At 44.3% G+C, this 22532-nt stretch overlaps 1 pseudogene across 1 annotated transcript in view; it reads left to right on the forward strand.

Moving 5' to 3' along the window:
- Positions 1-6477: 6477 nt before the first annotated feature.
- Positions 6478-22532, forward strand: part of LOC311108916 (nephrocystin-3-like) — a 28395-nt pseudogene continuing 12340 nt past the window's right edge. Inside the window, exons 1-15 of the transcript in view lie at positions 6478-6486; positions 10246-10363; positions 10840-10961; positions 11401-11553; positions 11671-11732; positions 11965-12087; positions 12188-12348; positions 12690-12844; positions 13159-13330; positions 13835-13915; positions 14045-14335; positions 14676-14773; positions 15017-15086; positions 15697-15806; positions 16254-16392. The product of the transcript in view is annotated as a nephrocystin-3-like (transcript). The remainder of the gene's footprint in view (positions 6487-10245; positions 10364-10839; positions 10962-11400; positions 11554-11670; positions 11733-11964; positions 12088-12187; positions 12349-12689; positions 12845-13158; positions 13331-13834; positions 13916-14044; positions 14336-14675; positions 14774-15016; positions 15087-15696; positions 15807-16253; positions 16393-22532) is intronic.

A 22532-nucleotide genomic window follows, 5' to 3' on the forward strand; every position in this document is an offset into this window, starting at 1 on the left:
TCTCATGGTCTGAGAGTCTTTAGATGCCTTTTGGCAAACTCCAAGCGGGCTGCCATGTGCCATTTACTGAGGAGTGGCTTCCGTCTGGCCACTCTACCATAAAGGCCTGATTGGTGGAGTGCTGCAGAGATGGCTGTCCTTCTGGAAGTTTCTCCCATCTCCACAGAGGAACTCTGGAGCTCTGTCAGAGTGACCACCGGGTTCTTGGGCACCTCCCTGACCAAGGCCCTTCTCCCCCGATTGTTCAGTTTGGCCGGGCGGCCAGCTCTAGGAAGAGTCTTGGTGGTTTCAAACTTCTTCCATTTAAGTATGATGGAGGCCACTGTGTTCTTGGGGTCCTTCAATGCTGCAGACATTTTTTGGCACCCTTCCTCAGATCTGTGCCTCGTCACAATCCTGTCTCAGAGCTCTACGGACAATTTCTTTGACCTCAAGGCTTGGTTTTTGCTCTGACATGCACTGTCAACTGTGGGACCTTATATAGACAGGTGTGTGCCTTTCCAAATCATGTTCAATCAATTGAATTTACCACAGGTGGTCTCCAATCAAGTTGTAGAAACATCTCAAGGATGATCAATGGAAACAGGATGGGCCTGAGCTCAATTTCGAGTCTCATAGCAAAGGGTCTAAATACTTATGTAAATAAGGTATTTCTGTTTTTTATTTTTAATAAATTAGCAAAAATTGAGGAAAACATTTATTGGTTCAATTTTAGAATAAGGCTGTAACGTAACAAAATGTGGAAGACGTGAAGGGGTCTGAATACTTTCCGAATGCATATTATTAAAGCCATTTTTTGCAAAATGAATGAAAAACTCATGGCATTACTTTCTTCCAAATAGTAAAAGTGTGTAAACCATTACATAAAAAGATGCCAGTAAACAAACTTTATTTCTTCCAAATGAAAATCCTCCTTAATGTCTCCATCCAGTGAGCACTTCTCTCCTTTAGTTTAAACGAACGCCCTCAATATTAAACAACACAGAGCAGAGCAGGAGAGGCCTAAAAAGAAGATTGACAAAGAAAAATACATGTATTTATCAAGTCATAAAAAGCCCAATTCCTGAAAAAAAACATATCAAGCCACTTCACTCGAGGTTATTTTAACAGCAGAGCCTAGGCCACTTAGCATGAGCTATGTTGTTCAAATAAAATGTGTGTTTATGGTGTTAACAAAAGTAGTATTGTCTATTGTCTTAACTTCATATGTTCATTCGGTACTGTATTACATACACAAAGGAGGTAAAAATTATCTCTAAAGAAGACTAAAAAAAATTTCCCTATCATTCTACCAGAGCTGAATAAAGAAACTATAAAGGCATGATAGTTTGTGTATATTTTTTGTTGATTGCTAACATGAACTGAGCATCGATAAAATTCAAAAGTAATCTATTGAGCTTTTGGACAACCCCCCTCCCACACCCCCCTTGTTCAGACAGAACAGCTACATGTGAACAGTCTGACAGTGACATACTGTTCACCACTGTTTCAGTAGATGTGTGGTGGTACTGAGACAGTGGGCTTGACTGGTACAATTCTCAAAGGAGACTGGCTTCCAACAAATGGAAAAACTCTCTTATCAAAGTTGTGATAAAGTCTGTATAAGGCTTTTTTGTTGATGAGGTCATATAAATTCATGTATCCTCTGTATATGTCCACAAATACCCTGATCCTTTCAGGTCTGGCTCTCACTTGCAGTTTTGTAGTCTCAGGATTTGATTTGGAGCTTACTTTGTATTTCCCATCCATGTGCCAGAGACAGCAGTCTGGCTGGTCCCCCGGCCCTTCCATTGCTCCATCGGTCAAACCCAGCCTCCAGAATCCATGGCCCCCAACAACCACGTCCCAGCTGTGCGCCCAGCTCGCATTTGAAGAAGTAAATCCCGGGCACGTCATCAGACTCCAAATATAATGGGTGGGCAATGTTGGGGTCCAGAACCACAGGAGCTGAGTGAAACTATCAGAGATATGCTGAATTAGAACCTTTGATTGTAATATAGTAATTCTAGCCTGGGTTGTATACTACGAAGCAAGCTAGATCTACTCAGGCTTTTATAAAGCTAGCCAGCTTCAGTTAGCTTCACATTCCAGGTCAGGCTTCATCCATGCTACGACGGCGGATAATGCTTGTCTGCCTGCCGCTAACTCTAGCACGCTTGTAACTGCGTATGCATGTCGCACAAGGCTAGTCGAACGCCGAACTCTTCATTGAGACAATGCTAAAACATAAATCCATGGGCGAGTCAGTGCCACATTTTCATTTGTGCCAAAATCAAAATGAAAGAAAAGTTATTACAAATGCATCAGACTATGGTGTGAAATGGGCTTGTAGAGGTGCCGCCTTAATTTTATTACTTATCGTTAACGCCGTCATTGGTGTACTTATTCATTCACAAGCACCTTTTCCCCCACTCCTATCGCTCCTTCTATCTGTGGAACAGCTTGTGGCATTGTGGCCATAAACATATAATCCATACAAGGGTTTTGGAACCTCTAAACCTGTCAATTTGACTGTTAAACCCATGGGTACACTAGTGTTAAGTTGCATCAATTCAAATCTGGTATTAGGAACAAAAGAGGTCAATACGCATCTTCTAAAATAGACTAGTATTTTAATTAATGCAAACCACTTCAATGGTAAATATGATGTTCGTATATATGGGTCCACTGAAATACCACGCAGGGCACTCAGGGAACTGATCCATTGTTCTAAGTTCTTCTTCAAATACTCTGACAGAGATAGTTCCCGCTCCCTGCTGGCCAATCAGAGTAGAGACTGATCGTTGGCGCACAGGCTGGTCCCAGACCCTTGGCGCTTCACTGTTGCACACTGTTGCCAGGCATAAGTTGTTATCATCACAACTTGTAGAGTCAGTACCTTTTTGCAGTACACGTCCTTGAGCGCGGTTTAACAAAGAGGCAGTGTGTATGTGTCTGTGAGAAATACAAGTCTGTCTCACCCTACTCCCTAACATTCCTCACATGAATCACAGCTTGTTATGTTAAACAATTTATACAGTACAAACCTATTATGTTTAATCATTAATGCATTCTTTCTAAGCTAGGCATCACATCCAGTTATAAGAAAATAGATCCCCACACTAGCAATGGCTGCCAGTCTTGACTTGAATGGGAACTGCCATTTATGGATTATATGTTTATGGTTGGATTGCCTTGCGCAAATTTCAAAATTCAATAGCTTGAAAAATGTACAGTTTGGAAAACAAATACTGTCATTACTAAATGTGTCACGTGATACGTATTTTAACATTTTAAAAAATGTACACACATAAAAACATTGTATTAATAAAATATTGAATCAGTCGTCATCCTCATATGAAGGGGACGATGACATTATTTTCCAGAGGGAGGGTATCTGATTTTATTTTTCCTCAACTCGTGGCTCAGACACTTCCCACTGGGCAAAAACTGGCTAAATCAATGTTGTTTCCACGTCATTTCAACCCAAAAAATCTATGTGATGAAGTTGAATCAACATGGAAAACAGATTAGAGTGGCCTGCTCCAGAGCAGGTTAGTTCTGAAGGATTCATTGCCATAGAAATTTACCTGGCTAAAAGGTGAGCCTCTTTCATACGACCGGGTATCCCGAGTTGAACTCAGAGATGACCAATGTTACCTCTCTAACTCCTCAAACCCGGTATGTAGTATACCCCACTAGTCTCAGATCTGTTTGTGTGGTCTTGCCACCTCCTATGGCCATTGTCACACATGAAAACGATCGTAGGAATAAGCAAGACGGCAAACAGATAGAACAAGCTACAGTGCCGTTGTTTGATTAAATCTGTTAACCCTGCATTTTGCACAGTAAGATCATAAATTGATACTCACTACAGGTCGCAATCTCCTTCATTTTCCCCCACACTCTAAAGCACAGGTTTCCCAGGTGTTTGGCCACGTCAACCAGCTCTTCTTTGGCCACAGCCAGGCCTCCTGGGGCCACCTCTGGATCTGGTACAGCAGCACATCGGTCTCTGGAAGAACATTCTGGAGTCATGGCTGCTGTTGTTCAGAACCACAGAGGAGGGAGGGAGAGAAGAAGAGAGAGCGAGAGAGGTGGCAGTTCACTTACCTTGTTTTCGCTGTGGCTTTATACTCCTGCAGGTCAAAAGAGGAAATCAAATCAATCAACCACTACACATCAGTCAATCAATCATACCCACAAACAATGTTCCCTCTAAAAAAAAAAATGTGGCACCGAGAAAATGTCTGCTGAGCGTGAACTTGTACATTGTGAAAATTCTGTGCAACTTCCAGCGTTAACTGAGAACACTGAGGTTGTACCAACTTTAAGTTATAATTGTAGCCTATTGCATTACTTTAGTTTAAAATATACGTTTGTTTATTTAACAAATCTAGAACCCACTATAGGTTGGTGCTATTCCCTCAGCATAATAGCTAAAGCTACTTGCATCCCCTGGTCCCCGTAACGAAAAAGAATTATCGTTCTAGAATTCACCAACTATTTGCTTACACCACTGGTGTTAAGCAACCTATCGAATAAAGTAATAACAATTAGAATTTATCAAAGCACTGCCTTCCAGTCAAGTATTTAGACCTCTACTTGAAATCTTACAGCTCAATCTAACTCGCTGGACTGTCTCTATTTTTTTTTCTCTCGCTAACCAGAGCCATAAATTATTCTCTTTTGTCCTCAACTCAATTTTCACAGCTCTATCGCCATTTCAGTTCGCTATTCAATTTCTTTAACTGTTCTCTCTGATTAGGCCCTAATTAATCAAACAAATACTTGCTATCATTGATAAGCATACATTTAATGATATTCCTATCATTTGAACTATCTCTCACCCCTCCCCTTGCTCCTTCCTACACAACGGGGGAGGCGCGGGGACCTTGTAACATATTTTCATAGACCTTTCTAGAATAATTCTACTTAAGCTATCTAATTCAACCTTTCACATTTCTCAATCCACGTAGTAACCTAGGTCTATAGCCCCAATGCGAAAGCTTTACCCACTGTCCCTACCTGGGTTCGAACCAGGGACCCTCTACATACATTGCCAGTCACCCCACACATTCCGCGATCCATTCAATGTATATACTTCCAGTTCATAGAGCAAGTGACGTCACCAAATGAAAACCGCACTAGCTCTCACCTCATTCTAAGGTTGCTGGGGCCTCTTTCATTCCCCGCCAATAGATTAGGTAAGGCTATCAGTGGGTACTGGCCCCCTCCTACTCTCTCGCTCTCTCTCTCTCTCTCTCTCTCTCTCACTGCTTCTTTAAATTTACCCCTACGCGGTTCTCCCTCCTGTTTCCACTCCGAACAGGTTTTGTCCGTTTTTCGTTTTAACGTAATATTCGTCCGTTATTTAAAGTACGTTAGTCTATTTATTTAAATCAAATTATTCCCACCTAATTAGTTAAAGTCGGTGCATATTGTCACGGTTTCGGCCGAGGCTGCTCCTCCTCCTTGCTCGGGCAGGCTTCGGCGGTCGTCGTCCCCGGAGTACTAGCTGCCACCGTTGTATGTTTCATGTTCGTTTGGTTTTGTCTTGATGTTGTACACCTGTTTCCAGTTAGTGTTCATTAGTGTCCTATTTAGTTCTCGTTGTGTGTGTCAGGTGTTGTGTGTGATTGCGCTTCTGTTTGGTGTTCTGTGCTACGTGTTTCCCTCCGTTGTTTTGGAGAGGGTTTTTCGCACATGTTAGTGCGCCTTTTGTTTGACGCCTGTGTGCGCCTTTATTTCGCCTCCGGGCTTGTTGAGCTCGTGTACTAAGTGTATATTTCACTAAAGTCTTTTGGACTTAGTTTCTGCGTCCTGCGCTTGATTCCTGCACCACACCCACCTACAGCACCCGTGACACATATTTATATTTCAACGATAAACCAAATTATTTCAGTCTAATTATTCAGGGTCAAACATCAAACGTTAAATTAATGTGGCGTCAAACATAAAACATTTATATTTGGGAATTTAATCACATCAAGCCAATATCATGTTGTGTTGAACATCCAACGTTAAGTTGAATAATATATCAAATTTCAACTTAATTTCTTCTTTAAAACCAGTGTTATGTTATTTCAAACACCAACGTTACAGTTTAATTATATCAGTTCAATACATTTCAATTTAGTTATATTGACTATTCATTATCTTTACCTTTATATTCCCAATTTACTAACGGGTTATACGGTTTAAGCAGCTACAGACTTCTTTAACTCCTAATTAGTTTTCTATCAAGGTATACAGGCTTATTAATTTTAATAACCCGCATTCACTCTTTTATTTCATTTGCAATCACTCTTTTATTACACTGGGATCATTCGCACTCTCATTCATACAACACCCTATACTTTAAAGTGTCCCTCTGATCCTAGCCGTACCTAGCCCTCTGGTACGTGTCAGTGGAACAATACTCTATAATACCATGGTTTAACACTCACATTTACCATAAGTTTGCATGTCACACCATAGTGTTTTATGTAATTGATAATGATTCAGGTATTCAGTTACAATTTGGGTCACTTACATCAAACAGGTGTTTCACAAAATTAATTTGGATAAAGCCAATGTGCAGAACTTCAGTCATATAACAATAGGTGTCTGCTTACCTGTTTTTAGTAGTCCGGACTCTTTGTGAAACACACCGTCCAACGACAGCGATGTCCAATCGGCCGGACAATACCCAGCGAAGTCCCTCTACCAGATCACGTCGGCGGTCACCAATTGTTAAATTGCGTCAATTCAAATCTGGTATAGGAACAAAAAGAGGTCAATACACGTCTTCTAAGATAGACTAGTATTGTAATTAATGCAAACACTTGAATGGTAAATATGATGTTCGTATATACGGGCCCACTGAAAAACCACGCAGGGCAGACAGAGAACTGAGCTTTTGTTATAAGTTCTTCTTTAAATACTCTGACAGAGATAGTTCCCGCTCCCTGCGGGGCCTGTCAGAGTAGAGGCTGGGTGTGGTTTAAACTTACCCAACCTATCGATGGCGCACAGGCTGGTCCCAGCCCCTTGGCGCTTCACTGTTGCCAGGCATTAGTTGTTATCTTTACAACTTGTCTCGAGTCAGCAACCTCAGACATAGTTTGTCCTTCTTTGTAGCAGATCACATGTCCTTGAGCGGTTTAACAAAGAGGCTGTGTGTATGTGAGTCACAAGCCTGTCTCAGCCTACCCCCTAACGGTTCCTCACATTAATCACAGCTTGTTATGTTAAACAATCTATATCAGTACAGCACAAACCTATTATGTTTAATCATTAATGTATTCTTTCTAAGCTAGGCATCACATCTAGTTGTAAGAAAATAGATCCCCACACTACTTATCCCCTCCATCGTCTCTCGAATCCCTCTCATCTTCCATGAAACCTTGTGCTTCAAGACAGCAATCCTGGCTGCCTCCTCCTTTTTCAGGAACGGATGCAGCTTCTCAAACTCACACATTATCTGCAGTTCAGTGCGCCGGGCCTGGCTCTGGAGACAGGGGGACGTGAAGAGAACAGTTACTGCTGACTATAGTATTTTTATCTCACCACTACCATTATGGAGAATATAATCTCTCATGGACAGACGCACATAACATAGGATGGTATCGTAGCATCTGTAAACAGACTGTGGGATGTGACGACTAACAATAAACTTTGTTTCCGGTGCGCCAATTTTTTTGTCACTTGGACAAATTAGGATTTCGCAGTTGTTTGCATCTTTCGAATTTCGGAAGGGTAGGGGACATTTCCGTTTAGTGGGTGGAGACTTTGCTCGTCTCATTAGTATATTTTCTCATACATCTCCCCCAGAACCTAATGGAGCATCTGAAGCAATTATGTGAGATTTTTGATCTGGGTTTCCGAGATTAAGGAGAATACTATCCAGGGTCTTCGGATCAGTTTATCTTACAAATCAGTCAATTCAGGAAGTGATTTCAATGATGAAAAGTTTCTAACCTTAGCCAATTATGCTCAGGGATTGATGCCACGTTCAGGTCGTGTTTGGGAACTAGTAAATATGACCTTCTTACTGGGAAAAATGCATGTGAACGCCCTCCAACTTGTAATTATGACTAGGAAACTCGGGTATGAACTCTGGACCACGATTTTCCCCACATGCTGAACTCTGACGTCACGCACCACTGAAAATGGCAACACACATGGCCGCAATTTCGGCTGTCAATGGTGAGAATGGTTCTTGCGTTTCTTCCTAGCTCTGAGCATGTGAACATGTGAACACAAGTTGTTCCTCCAAAGTAGACAAGTCAGGGATTTTTCTGCAATTGAAATTCTTGGGCAGGCCGCCTAAGCGTTTTTTTCAGGTCGCCTAAGTCCAAACTGTAAAAAATAATAAATAATAATAACAATAATTTTGTATTCATTTTCAGGATGGATTTTTTGTTCTGTTAACTTAAACCAGATACAGTGAGGGAAAAAAAGTATTTGATCCCCTGCTGATTTTGTACGTTTGCCCACTGACAAATAAATGATCAGTCTATAATTTTAATGGTAGGTTTATTTGAACAGTGAGAGACAGAATAACAACAAAAAAATCCAGAAAAATGTATGTCAAAAATGTCATGAATTGATTTGCATTTTAATGAGGGAAAAAAGTATTTAACCCCTCTGCAAAACATGACTTAGTACTTGGTGGCAAAACCCTTGTTGGCAATCACAGAGGTCAGACATTTCTTGTAGTTGGCCACCAGGTTTGCACACATCTCAGGAGGGATTTTGTCCCACTCCTCTTTGCAGATCTTCTCCAAGTCATTAAGGTTTCGAGGCTGACGTTTGGCAACTCAAACCTTCAGCTCCCTCCACAGATTTTCTACGGGATTAAGGTCTAGAGACTGGCCAGGACCTTAATGTGCTTCTTCTTGAGCCACTCCTTTGTTGCCTTGGCCGTGTGTTTTGGGTCATTGTCATGCTGGAATACCCATCCACGACCCATTTTCAATGCCCTGGCTGAGGGAAGGAGGTTCTCACCCAAGATTTGACGGTACATGGCCCCGTCCATCGTCCCTTTGATGCTGTGAAGTTGTCCTGTCCCCTTAGCAGAAAAACAACCCCAAAGCATAATGTTTCCACCTCCATGTTTGACGGTGGGGATGGTGTTCTTGGGGTCATAGGCAGCATTCCTCCTCCAAACACGGCGAGTTGAGTTGATGCCAATGAGCTCCATTTTGGTCTCATCTGACCACAACACTTTCACCCAGTTCTCCTCTGAATCATTCAGATGTTCATTGGCAAACTTCAGACGGGCATGTATATGTGCTTTCTTGAGCAGGGGGACCTTGTGGGCGCCGCAGGATTTCAGTCCTTCAGTGTTACCAATTGTTTTCTTGGTGACTATGGTCCCAGCTGCCGTGAGATCATTGACAAGATCCTCCCGTGTAGTTCTGGGCTGATTCCTCACCGTTCTCATTATCATTGCAACTCCACGAGGTGAGATCTTGCATGCCGAGTGAGATTGACAGTTATTTTGTGTTTCTTCCATTTGCGAATAATCGCACCAACTGTTGTCACCTTCTCACCAAGCTGCTTGGCGATGGTCTTGTAGCCCATTCCAGCCTTGTGTAGGTCTACAATCTTGTCCCTGACATCCTTGGAGAGCTCTTTGGTCTTGGCCATGGTGGAGAGTTTGGAATCTGATTGATTGATTGCTTCTGTGGACAGGTGTCTTTTATACAGGTAACAAACTGAGATTAGGAGCACTCCCTTTAAGACACCTGGGAGCCAGAAATCTTTCTGATTGCGAGGGGGTCAAATACTTATTTCCCTCATCAAAATGCAAATCAATTTATAACATTTTCGACATGTGTTTTTCTGGATTTTGTTGTTGTTATTCTGTCTCTCACTGTTCAAATAAACCTACCATTAAAATTATAGACTGATCATTTCTTTGTCAGTGGGCAAACATACAAAATCAGCAGGGGATCAAATACTTTTTTCCCTCACTGTATATATAATAGGAACGCCTGAGGCTGAAGTATTTCTGTGTTTGGGTACCCCTCAAGATTTTTTGGTGATTTGCAAATTACTTTGACTTCGGTGAGGACCCTTAGGGAGGATCTCGTTACCAGGGCAGCCAGGAAGCTGAGGGTATATGTGTGAGTATTTATTGTATTCTAGGCCAGTTAAAGGCCTATCTTTTGGTTTCATTGTCAAGAGTCCAATTCTGTCTGGTATGGAATAGCTGTTGTCTTGTACTTGTCACTAAATTGCTTCCACTGTGATGACTGTAATGTTTTTGACTGACAGGCTCTGCAGAAGACTTACCAGAAGGGAGAAAGAGAGTGCTTTGGAAGCTCAGTACCAAGCCATGGAGAGAGCTGCTACCTTTGAGCACGACAGGGACAAAGTGAAATGGCAGTGTAAGGTTAAGATCATGTGCCTCCCCCTCCTTGTCCATGTGTTTATTTGGATCCCCTATAGCACATTACTCCCATGCTAATGCACAATAGAGCACATAAGAGATAATATTCAGCATTGTAATACCCTAGTATGGCATTCCATCTGGGATTTGCACCCGCAAACTTCAAATCTCAAAACTGTTACGGTTCATCTTTATGAAGCTTATCCTACTTTATCCTACTTCCTCCGCACATGTTTAAATAAGTACTGTACTTACAGTACTGTGTATCCACATATAACACATTTTCACATACAGTACTTTTTACCTGCATGCTTTCTATGCTCATTTGTACTTGGATTGTGTTTTCTTTCTATATTCTTATTGAATACTTTCGATAGCTGTTGCACTGTTAGCACGGAGAGCATTTCATTGTACTGTCTAGGCGACACTACGCTGTATCCTGTGTATTAAAATAAACTGTGATTTGATGTAAATGTCAGATCTTCCGGGAGACCAAAGAAAAGGAGATCCAGGAACTGGCTATAGCAGCTACAGGCTCATGGCATCATGGTGTACAACCCGGACGACTTGGATGACGATGACAACCATACCACCATCACAGGGAAAGGACAAAACCGACTGTGGCGACAAATGGTTAAAATCAGCGGGTGTCATTTTCTGTTAATTTCCAGAGAATTCTACGTGTTGATACACCACCGTTCATCGACATGCAGCAGGTCATCTAATGCGCACAGCCGACGTTCGTTATGGTGTGTATTGTCCTAGAAGACCAACCAATCATACCAAACCTGCAGAGCCACATAGGAATGAATATGGCAATTCCCGTATCCCGTATTTCAATGGAGTTAAATTGGGAAACGAATATTGCAATTGAAGTTATAAAAAAAGCCTGAATTGACATAATTTACCCTAATTGCTGAACAGTTTACTTAAAACTTGTCAAAGTGTCAACCAAGTAACACTTTAACAATCATCTAATTTCCTCTGACGTAAATTACTCAAAAAGCTGACGCAGTTGTCTGTATTTTGCCTGTCTCAAGCTGCAGGGACTCAGTGTGACTACTGGGGTGGTGGAGTATTAGGGAGTGAGCCCTCTATGGGCAACATGATGCAACTGCAGCAGCCCTTCAGAGAACCAGAGTTTGCCCACAGCTTGTGCGATGTTGAGGGCTGGTTTGCCAACGTCAGCAGAGGTAAGCATGGGTTGGATCTTTACACGTGTATGTATTTGAGCCTTGGTGTCTCAGTTGGTTGTGAATCTATATGTGCTGTATGTGTTTTATGTATATGAACATGTGTGCTGTCTTTAGAAGATGAGAGCTATTGTTTAGGCCACGCCACACACACCTGTTACAGAATCATAGAGACAATGGCGTCATGTACTTGAACACAAGGACAGCGAGCGCTAACCCACACCATAGCCCTTGTTGAAAAGTATTTGGTAGAGGGTGTTTGTGTGTCCGTCCGTGTGTGTGTGTGTGTGTGTGTGCGTTCGTCCGTCTGTCTATGTGTGTTTATGTATGTGTGTGTCCGTCTGTGTGTGTGTGTGTGCGTGTGTGTTTGTGTGTGTGTATAATGTATGTGTGTGTGTGTGTGTGTTTCAGATGACTGTGGCCAGTCGGCTGCATGTGTTTCCTCACGTGTCCCAGGCGTTATGGAGCAACACGGTGCACTCCTACCTGATCTCTACACAGGAGACACAGGCTGAACTGGATATCTTCACCCAGGTACTGTACACCAGAGATGGAACTTAAAGGGATAGTTCGCTCAAATTCATTTGGGTGACCTATCTCTTTAAGGATATGGGGCACTGGCCAGCCTGCTTGGAATTCTACTAACGAAGGGTCCAAAATCTGTGCCATCATGCGATATTTCTACCTGAACATCTGTTTCCCTGAGGAGGGCGCAGCCTCCTATGCACTGGAATGCCGACAGGAGATTGAGAGGATCTCTGTGTCTGTGCTCCTCCTCAAATCCTCCATCACTAGGTCACTGTCTCTCACTCACATACACCTGAAATCATGAACACAGACAGTGGATGCTTCCCAAATGGCACCCTATTCCTGTATAGTGCACTTATTTGGACCAGAAACCTATGGGCCCTGGTCAAAAGTAGTGCACTATATAGGGAATAGTGTGCCATTTGGGTCGCAGGCAGAGCAACCTCTGTGTTTTTTTCTGTGGCTCCTTCTCTTCTTCACTACCACGTGGTGGTATTAAGTATGCCCCTGCCTCTGTCGCCAGTGAAGTGCTGCTGTTATAGGTTATAGTGTGTTACTCAGTGTGCCATACTGTGTGTGTGTGTGTGTGTGTGTGTGTGTGTGTGTAGTTGTGAGGTAGAGGATGCGGAGGAGGCCTTTGTGAAGAACCCAGATGGTCGTCCCCTGGTGCTTTACCTCAGGACCGTGGAGGCACCCTCTCAGCGGCCCCACCAGACAACCGCTGGAGAAGGTCAATGCTGCAGACAAGGCTGCCAAAGTCAAGGTAGCCAATGGCTGTCCCCATAGGAGAACCCTTTGAAGAACCATTTTGGTTCCGGGTAGAACCCTTTTGGTTCCAGGTAGAACTCTTTTGAGTTCCATGTAGAACCCTCTGTGGTCCTATGGGGACAGCCAAATAACCCTTTTGGAACCCTTGTTTCTAAGTGTAGGGAATAGGGTGCTATTTGGTAGACAACCTGAGAGTAGTCTCTGATACTGTATACAGCTGGTAACATAGACACACTTTCAGTTCTCACTCACTATACCGCCGTCTCCCTCTCTCTCTCTCTCTCTCCCCCACCCCTCCCTCTCTGTCAGGAGCTGCTGGTTGTGGAGGGCAGCGACGTGGACAGTAAGGATTCGGGGATAGACGAGGGGCGCGAGGAGGATTCGGGGGATGTGCTGTGGGACCTGCATGATGAGCAGGCGCAAATCGAGGCCTATCAGCAAGCCTGTAGCTCTCAGTAGCTCTCAACTGGGCTTCCAGAAGGTTCTCGCTCTCAGTCTCTACCTCTCTCCGTCATGTTCAGCAGGAAGGTATTTTATTCATATGATTGTGTGATTAAAGGGTTATTTTATTTAGCATCATTGAAAACTCCACTGTTGACAGCCACCATTTTGGGGATTGTATTACCAGTATACAAACAAAATACAACAATATATGTTTTTGAGTAAAATATAACTTTAAATATCGAATCCACATTTTGTTTTGTTGATGAAATGGAGGAGAGGAGCATCCGGCAGCGTGGTAAAAAAAAAATGGCAGTACATATTCTGGATGTTTTGTCACGCGTGCAATGAAAAAACAGTGTTTGTTGTTTGCAGTAACTTCTTTGTTGTTGTAATATCCCAAACGGACATGGCAGTTTCACCAATTAAGGATACTAGCTTTAAAGTGAAATATTCAAAATGATGACTCTCAGTACTATAGTGTAATAGTGTAACTTTAGGAATAACTCTTGCATGTGTGGGTGATGTCATGCTCTGTCCTCAGTACATAGATTGTCTGAATGACATGGTGGCAGCCGCTCCTCCCACCCCTCCACTGCTGTGAAAGTCTCCTGCTGTCCCAATGGTGAGAATTCATTAACATTAGACGACATAATCTTTTATAATAAATGCAGTTCTCAAAGATTTCTGTATGTTTAGCTCTATAGACTTTACAGTTGATAATCATTATGAAAGGGAATTCTTCCCCATCCAGGATTGAGCTGCAGCAGAAGCACTCCCCCAACCCTTTGTTCCTATACCATTTTGTGGTTCCTATACCATTTTGTGGTTCCTATACCATTTTGTGGGAGGGCCTCTTTCTACCAGCTCTGAGCCTGTACTCATCATCAAACAAATCACTGTCACGCTGCTGGAGCATTTCCGGTCCATCTCTGGGTTGTCCATGGATCCCTCCAAGATCCTAGAGGAGTTCCCTCGCTGGCTAGAGAGACTGTCTGCCAGACACCAAGGCAACATCATCATTGACTCCATTGACCAGATACAGGTACTAAACTACTATCACAGTAGTAACTCAGAGATACGAACATGTCAGGAATGGAGTTCATTCGGAACACTGAAATTCACATCAAAAAAACGCATCAACCCTTTATAGAATTATTGATGGCATATTTACATGGGTTTTCTAATAATGTAGCCAGATACTATAAATATCGAATGTGTTTTTAGCACATGTAAGCAACATTTACGTTTGTCTGTAGCCACAGAAGTTGTCCATACAATATGTCCCCAAGTAGCTACATGTACCGGTTTTATATTATCAGTTGACAGGTCCGTTTGTTACTATGAGGATTGTATCTTTGAGGTTCTATTGTATTTTCTCCCAGCAAGCAGAGAGGCACATGAAGTGGCTGATCGACCTCTTGCCGGTCAACGTCAAAGTGCTGGTGTCTGTCAACGTGGAGACCTGTCCTCAGGCCTGGAGGTAGGGTACACAACCTGTCAGTTAGTCCATACAAAAGACCCCAGATCAGTACTATGCCAACATATGTTATGCCTTTGTATTGCTTTTGTAGTGCCTATGTAATGCCTGGAAGGGTACACCTATGTAGAGTACACCTATGTAATGTGTATCTACAGTATGTATTTTGGGCCTATGTGGTGCCTATGTAATGTCTATGTATTGTGCCCTATGTGGTGATTGTGTGATATGACTGTTGTTCTCCAGACTCCACCTGGACCATCTGAACCCCAAAGAGGTGAAGAGTGTCATCAACACAGAGTGCCTGGCAGCCAATGTCAAACTTTATAGCATTCCCAGAAAGCATGGATTATTGAGTCATTGTTAGTTTTACACTTAAGACATGACTCTGCCGTTGCGCTGTAGAATTTGGGAATTTTGTCTCTTGTATAATACATTCTACACATTAAGCATACATTTTCATTAACATTAGTTACGCTCCAACATTCCCTCCATCTTGTGCTAACATCAGTTATTTTTAAGTCTTGGTTCCAATAGTTGATATATATTTTTTTGCTCTCTGCAAAGTTTTGTATATCTTCCCTATCATATGAACATCCTTTTCTGACTCAAATAAGATTACCTCAAGGTTGCTCTGATGTCCAAAATATTTCAAATCGAAATGTCATGATATATAACTTTTAAGTTGCATGTATTTGAAAATATCTACATTGGTCAGTCCAAAATTGCTTTTTAATTCTGTCATGGAAATAAATGTATTTCCTGTTATCAAGTCATTTACGGTTTCTGTGCCTTTAGTTTTCCATGTGGACAAATGTATCTGTGAATTCTGAAAAGCTATCCAGGATTGTTCCATAGGGTTGTGTTTTTAGGGCGTGATATTGGTTCTTGTAGAATACGTTTAATTTTCTTCCATATTGTTATAGTGTTTTTACGGTATGAGTGAGTCGGAGGTGCTGGAGGTGTTTCCAGACCTGGGCCTGCCTGTCCTCTCCTCCCTTCTCTGTATCATAGGCCTGGGCTGTGGGCTCATCAGGTTCCAGCACCTACAGGTTAGCATGTTTGTGTCCTGCGTGTGTGAGCAATAGGCTCTCAAACTCTGAAACTAAATGAAACAATGTGAAATGTAAGTGAGAGGCTGGATAAGGCGGCAGGTAGTCTAGCAGTTAAGAATGTTGGGGCAGTAACCGAAAGGTCACTGGTTTGAATCCCTGAGCCGACTAGGTGAAAAATCGGTTGATGTGCCCTTGTGCAAGGCACTTAATCCTAATTGCTCCTGTAAATGTAATTATGGCTTTCTGTTAACACTGTCTGTGTGCTTTAGGCTTGGGAAGCTCATCCACTGCTTCAGTCAGCAACTCATGTCTGGCCAACCGCTAGTAACATGAACAACATAAATGTATGTTATCGCATTAGTTACATGACTTAACCTTCGACGACACACTGAGTGTTGGTGTGTGTTTGTGTATGTGTGTGTGTTCAGTCAGGACAGGGTGATGTGGCTACACCAACAGCAGGAGGACAGGGTCAAGCTGCAGCTCAGCCTCCTTAACCTGTTTGTCTCCCAGAACCTCTACAAGAGGTCCGACTTCTTCTATCTGACTGTTTGCCTATGTTTTTTGGTGTTGTCTGTCTAAGGGGTAGTATATTCTCCTATGTTTTTTGGTGTTGTCTGTCTAAGTGGTAGTATATTCTCCTATGTTTTTTGGTGTTGTCTGTCTAAGGGGTAGTATATTCTCCTATGTTTTTTGGTGTTGTCTGTCTAAGTGGTAGTATAGTCTCCTATGTTTTTTGGTGTTGTCTGTCTAAGTGGTAGTATATTCTCCTATGTTTTTTGGTGTTGTCTGTCTAAGGGGTAGTATATTCTCCTATGTTTTTTGGTGTTGTCTGTCTAAGTGGTAGTATATTCTCCTATGTTTTTTGGTGTTGTCTGTCTAAGGGGTAGTATATTCTCCTATGTTTTTTGGTGTTGTCTGTCTAAGTGGTAGTATATTCTCCTATGTTTTTTGGTGTTGTCTGTCTAAGTGGTAGTATATTCTCCTATGTTTTTTGGTGTTGTCTGTCTAAGTGGTAGTATATTCTTGTCACACCCTGATCTGTTTCACCTGTCTTTGTGCTTCTCTCCACCCTCCACCTGGTGTCTCCCATCTTCCCCCATTATCCCCTGTGTATTTATACCTGCGTTTTCTGTCTGTTGCCAGTTCGTCTTGTCTCGTCAAGCCCAGTTTCTCTGGTCTCTAGTCCTCCCAGTTCCGACCATTTCTGCCTGCCCTGAGCCTGAGCCCGCCTGCCATACCATTCTGCCTGCCCTGACCCCGAGCTTGCCTGCCGCCCTGTACCTGTCGGACTCGGACCTGGTTATGAACCTCTGCCTGTCCTCGACCTGCCCTTTGCCTGCCTCCTTTAATAAATCTTCTGTCTTCTGTGTCTGCATCTGGGTCATATCCTAAGTCGTGTTAGTACGAACTGGCCATGACTGACCCAGCAGACTCGGACCAGCTCCACAACGCTGTCTACTCCCAAGGAGCCACCACAAGGAGTTATGGACCTTATGGAATGACTCCAGAACTTGGCAGAACGCCACGACCGCGCTTTCAATGTATTGCTGGAGCAATTCCGCTGATATTCTACTAGGCAGCAAGCCTCTACGGTAACCCCACAGACACCCAGTAACCCCGCTACCAGCGGCGCTTCTCCCCAGCCTATCCCGGCTTCCCGAGAACCCTGCTTACCTCCTCCAGAGCGCTACGCTGGAGATCTAGGAACCTGCCAAGCGTTTCTCTTGCAGTGCTCCCTCATCTTCGAGCTGCAACCCTCTTCGTTTCCCTCGGATCGCTCGAAGATAGCGTATCTTATAACGCTGATGTCCGGGAGGGCTCTCGCCTGGGCGATAGCGGTGTGGGAGCAACAATCCACCGTTTGCCTCAGTCTGGAGGAGTTTGTGGCGGAGGTTAGGAAGGTGTTAGGTTCTCCATTGTCCGAGAGTGAGGCTGCTCGGAAGCTACTCCAACTGCGTCAACTCCTGTAGTGTGGCAGACTACGCGGTAGATTTTAGCACGTTGGCCGCTGAGAGTGCCTAGAAACCGGAATCTCTTTTCGACACGTTCCTTCATGGATTATCGGAGGAGGTTAAAGACGAGCTTACAGCCCGGGAGCTTCCCATGGTCCTCAACTCCCTCATCGCCTTGACCTTATGGATCGATGGGCGGCTACGGGAACGTGGGAGGGAGAGGTGGTCTGACTCAAATGATGTCAATTATCCTATCAGAAGCTTCTAAAGCCATGACATCATTTTCTGGAATTTTCCAAGCTGTTTAAAGGCACAGTCAACTTAGTGTATGTAAACTTCTGACCCACTGGAATTGTGATACAGTGAATTATAAATGAACTAATCTGTCTGTAAACAATTGTTGGAAAAATTACTTGGGTCATGCACAAAGTAGATGTCTTAACCGACTTGCCAAAACGATAGTTTGCTAACAAGACATTTGTGGAGTGGTTGAAAAACGAGTTTAATGACTCCAACCTAAGTGTATGTACATTTCCGACTTCAACTGTATACAGTCGTGGTCAAAAGTTTTGAGAATGACACAAATACTAATTTTCACAACCTCTGCTGCCTCAGTTTTGATTATGGCAATTTGCATATAGTCCAGAATGTCATGAAGAGTGATCAGATGAATTGCAATTAATTGCAAAGTCCCTCTTTGCCATGAAAATGAACTTAATCCCCCAAAAAACATTTCCACTGCATTTCAACCCTGCCACAAAAGGACCAGCTGCCATGTCAGTGATTCTCTTGTTAACACAGGTGAGAGTGTTGACGAAGACAAGGCTGGAGATCACTCTGTCATGCTGATTGAGTTAGAATAAGAGACTGGAAGCTTTAAAAGGAGGGTGGTGCTTGAAATCATTGTTCTTCCTCTGTTAACCATGGTTACCTGCAAGGAAACACGTGCCGTCATCATTGCTTTGCACAAAAAGGGCTTCACAGGCAAGGATATTGCTGCTAGTAAGATTGCACCTAAATCAACCATTTATCGGATCATCAAGAACTTCAAGGAGAGAGGTTCAATTGTTGTGAAGAATGCGTCAGGGCGCCCAAGAATGTCCAGCAAGCGCCAGGACCGTCTCTTAAAGTTGATTCAGCTGTGGGATCAGGGCACCACCAGTGCAGAGCTTGCTCAGGAATGGCAGCAGGCAGGTGTGAGTGCATCTGCACGCACAGTGAGACAAAGACTTTTGGAGGATGGCCTGGTGTCAAGAAGGGCAGCAAAGAAGCCACTTTTCTGCAGGAAAAACATCAGGGACAGACTGATATTCTGCAAAAGGTACAGGGATTGGACTGCTGAGGACTGGGGTAAAGTCATTTTCTCTGATGAATCCCCTTTCCGATTGTTTGGGGCATCCGGAAAACACCTTGTCCGGAGAAGACAAGGTGAGCGCTACTATGAGTCCTGCGTCATGCCAACAGTAAAGCATCCTGAGACCATTCATGTGTGGGGTTGCTTCTCAGCCAAGGGAGTGGGCTCACTCACAATTTTACCAAAGAACACAGCCATGAATAAAGAATGGTACCAACACATACTCCGAGAGCAACTTCTCCCAACCATCCAAGAACAGTTTGGTGACGACCAATGCCTTTTCCAGCATGATGGAGCACCTTGCCATAAGGCAAAAGTGTTAACTAAGTGGCTTGGGGAAAAAAACATCGAAATGATGGGTCCATGGCCAGGAAACTCCCCAGACCTTAATCCCATTGAGAACTTGTGGTCGATCCTCAAGAGGCGGGTGGACAAACAAAAACCCACAAATTCTGACAAACTCCAAGCATTGATTATGCAAGAATGGGCTGCCATCAGTCAGGATGTGTTCCAGAAGTTAATTGACAGCATGCCAGGGCCGATTGCAGAGGTCTTGAAAAAGAAGGGTCAACACTGCAAATATTGACTATTTGCATAAACTAAATGTAATTGTCAATAAAAGCCTTTGATACTTATGGAATGCTTGTAATTATACTTATACACTATACCATAGTAACATCTGACAAAAATATCTCATAACACTGAAGCAGCGAACTTTGTGAAGACCAATACTTGTGTCATTCTCAAACATTTTGACCACGAATGTATATATATTTGCGAGAACGAAAACATATGGGGGATTGGAAGTGATGCAGACATTTACATTAATGGAAGTTACAATCTATCTGCAATATTAAAGCTGATCTACCCCCCCCCCCCCCCCCCAAAAAAAAAAAAAAAACACAAAGTATATATAAAATAAACAATTAAGGACCCTCTCGCTGCAGGGAGTATTCGTCCATCTGCCTCCCAAGCCGGCGCAGGGTCCTTCTTATTGGAGAAGAACGACAAAACCGTAGGCAGTGTATCGACTACCGGGGCCTTAATGACATCACGGTTAAAAAACGTTACCCTCTACCACTCATCTCCTCGGCTTTCGAACCTCTTCAGAGAGCGACCTTCTCAAAGTTGGACCTTCGAAACGCCTACCATATGGTTCGGATATGGTTCGGATACAAGTGGAAGACAGCCTTTAACACGGCTAGCGGGCATTATGAGTACTTGGTTATGCCATTCGCTGTGTTCCAGGCCCTGGTCAACGATGTGCTCCAGGACATGCTGAACCGGTGCATGTTTGTCTACCTCGATGACATCCTTGTGTTTTCCCGTTCAGCTCAAGAGCACATCATCCAAGTCCGACAGGTCCTTCAGCGTCTCCTGGAGAACCAGCTTTTCGTCAAAGCGGAGAAGTGTGAATTCCATCGCTCCACCATCTCCTTCCTAGGATACGTCATCGCTGCAGGACACATACAGATGAATCCAGACAAGGTGAGAGTGGTGGTGGATCAGCCTTAACCCACATCCCGAGTGCAGCAGCAACGTTTCCTGGGATTTGCTAACTTCGACCACCGCTTCATCTGGGGTTACAGCACCCTGGCTTCCCCCTCTCAGCACTCACCTCTCCCAAGGTTCCATTCACGTGGTCTCCAGCAGCTGACCAGGCGTTCTCGGACCTCAAACATCGATTCACTACAGCCCCAATCTTAATCCATCCGGACCCATCCCGTCAGTTTGTGGTGGAGGTCGGTGCCTTTGATGTCGGAGTGGGGGCCGTCCTGTCCCAACGTTCTGCCCCGGACCAAAAGCTGCACCCCTGCGTTTTCCTCTCCCATCGTCTTACCCCTGCTGAGAGGAACTATGTTGTGGGAAATCGAGAACTCCTCGGCGTCAAGATGGTGTTGGAGGAGTGGAGGCATGTCCCGGAGCCTCACCACCGAGAGGTCCAAGGTTGCCAAGGTTATTTCCCTGTTGACCGGGTGGGCATTGGAATGGGCTACGGCCGTCTGGGAGAAAGGAGAGGAGGAGCTGGGTTCCTATGGGAGGTTCATGGCTCTGTTCAGAGGAGTCTTCGATCATCCACCAGAGGGCAGAAAGGAGGGTGATCGCCTACTCCAACTACGGCAGGAGGACCAGACCGCTGCGGAGTACGCCCTCACCTTTCGTACAGTGGCAGCATCCAGCGGATGGAATGAGCCGGCGCTCCGCACCTTATTCAGAGGAGGATTGCTTGAGGAGGTCCAGACGGAGCTGGCATGCCGAGATGACACCCTCTCATTGGACGCACTCATCGTGATGGCTATCCGTCTGGATAACCTCCTTCGGCAGCGTCGGCACTCCCATCGCCTCTCTCCCTCCTTCGTTGACCGATCTGAATCAGAGCCTGAACCCATGGAGGTAGGAGCCAGACCGAAGCCCCTGTGGTGGATGAGTGGTTCAGGCTCTCCGCCCACGTGAGGTTAGGGATGTCGCCCACGTGAGGCTCCAATGCGCCGTCCGGCGCCAGAAGGAGCAGGCGGACCTCCACCGCAGTGTGGCACCCGTTTTCCATCCTGGTGATTGCGTCTGGCTCTCCACCAGGAACCCCATTGGGGGGGGGGGGGGGGCGGTACTGTCACGTCCACTCCCGCTTCCTCTCTCCAGCGTTCGACGTCACCGGTCTACTAACCACCGGTCCTGGCAACCCATCCTTGCGCATAGCTGGCAACTTTCATTATGCACACTTGCGCCTCATTAGGCACACCTGGACTTCATCACCTCTCTGATTACTTCCCCTTTATATAACACTCCATTGTTATCACCCACCAGGCAATATTGTTTATGTTTCCATGTTTAGATGCTTTTATTGTTTTGTATCGTTCAATGTTATTTGTCATTAAACTCACTAACTGCACTTGGTTCCTGACTCCCTGCGTCTACGTTACAAAAACACAGGGGTTGATTGTTGACTTCAGGAAACATAGGAGGGAACATGCCCCGATCCACATCAACGGGACTGCAGTAGAGAGAGTTAGCATTTTTAAGGTCATCAGCGTCCACATCACCGAGGACTTGACATGGACCAACAACACCACCACTCTTGTCAAGTGGCTGCAACAGCACCTGTACTTCCCCGGGTCCTCTCCAAATTCTACCGCTGCACCATTGAGAGCTTCCTGACCGGTTGCATCACGGCCTGGTATGGAATTGATCCATCCAAGACTGCCGGGTGTTGAAGATGGCCCAGTACATCACTGGGACCGTGCTTCCACCCATCCAGGACGTCTACTCGAAACGGTGCCTGAGGAAACCATGCAGCATCATCAAGGACCCCACACAGACCCAGCCATGAGCTGTTCACTCCCTTACCGTCGGGCAGACGGTATCGGAGCATAAGGTCTGATACTAACAGGCTCAGAGAC

The sequence above is a fragment of the Coregonus lavaretus genome (genome assembly GCF_964263955.1).
Source record: "Coregonus lavaretus genome assembly, chromosome: 34".
NCBI lineage: Eukaryota > Metazoa > Chordata > Actinopteri > Salmoniformes > Salmonidae > Coregonus > Coregonus lavaretus.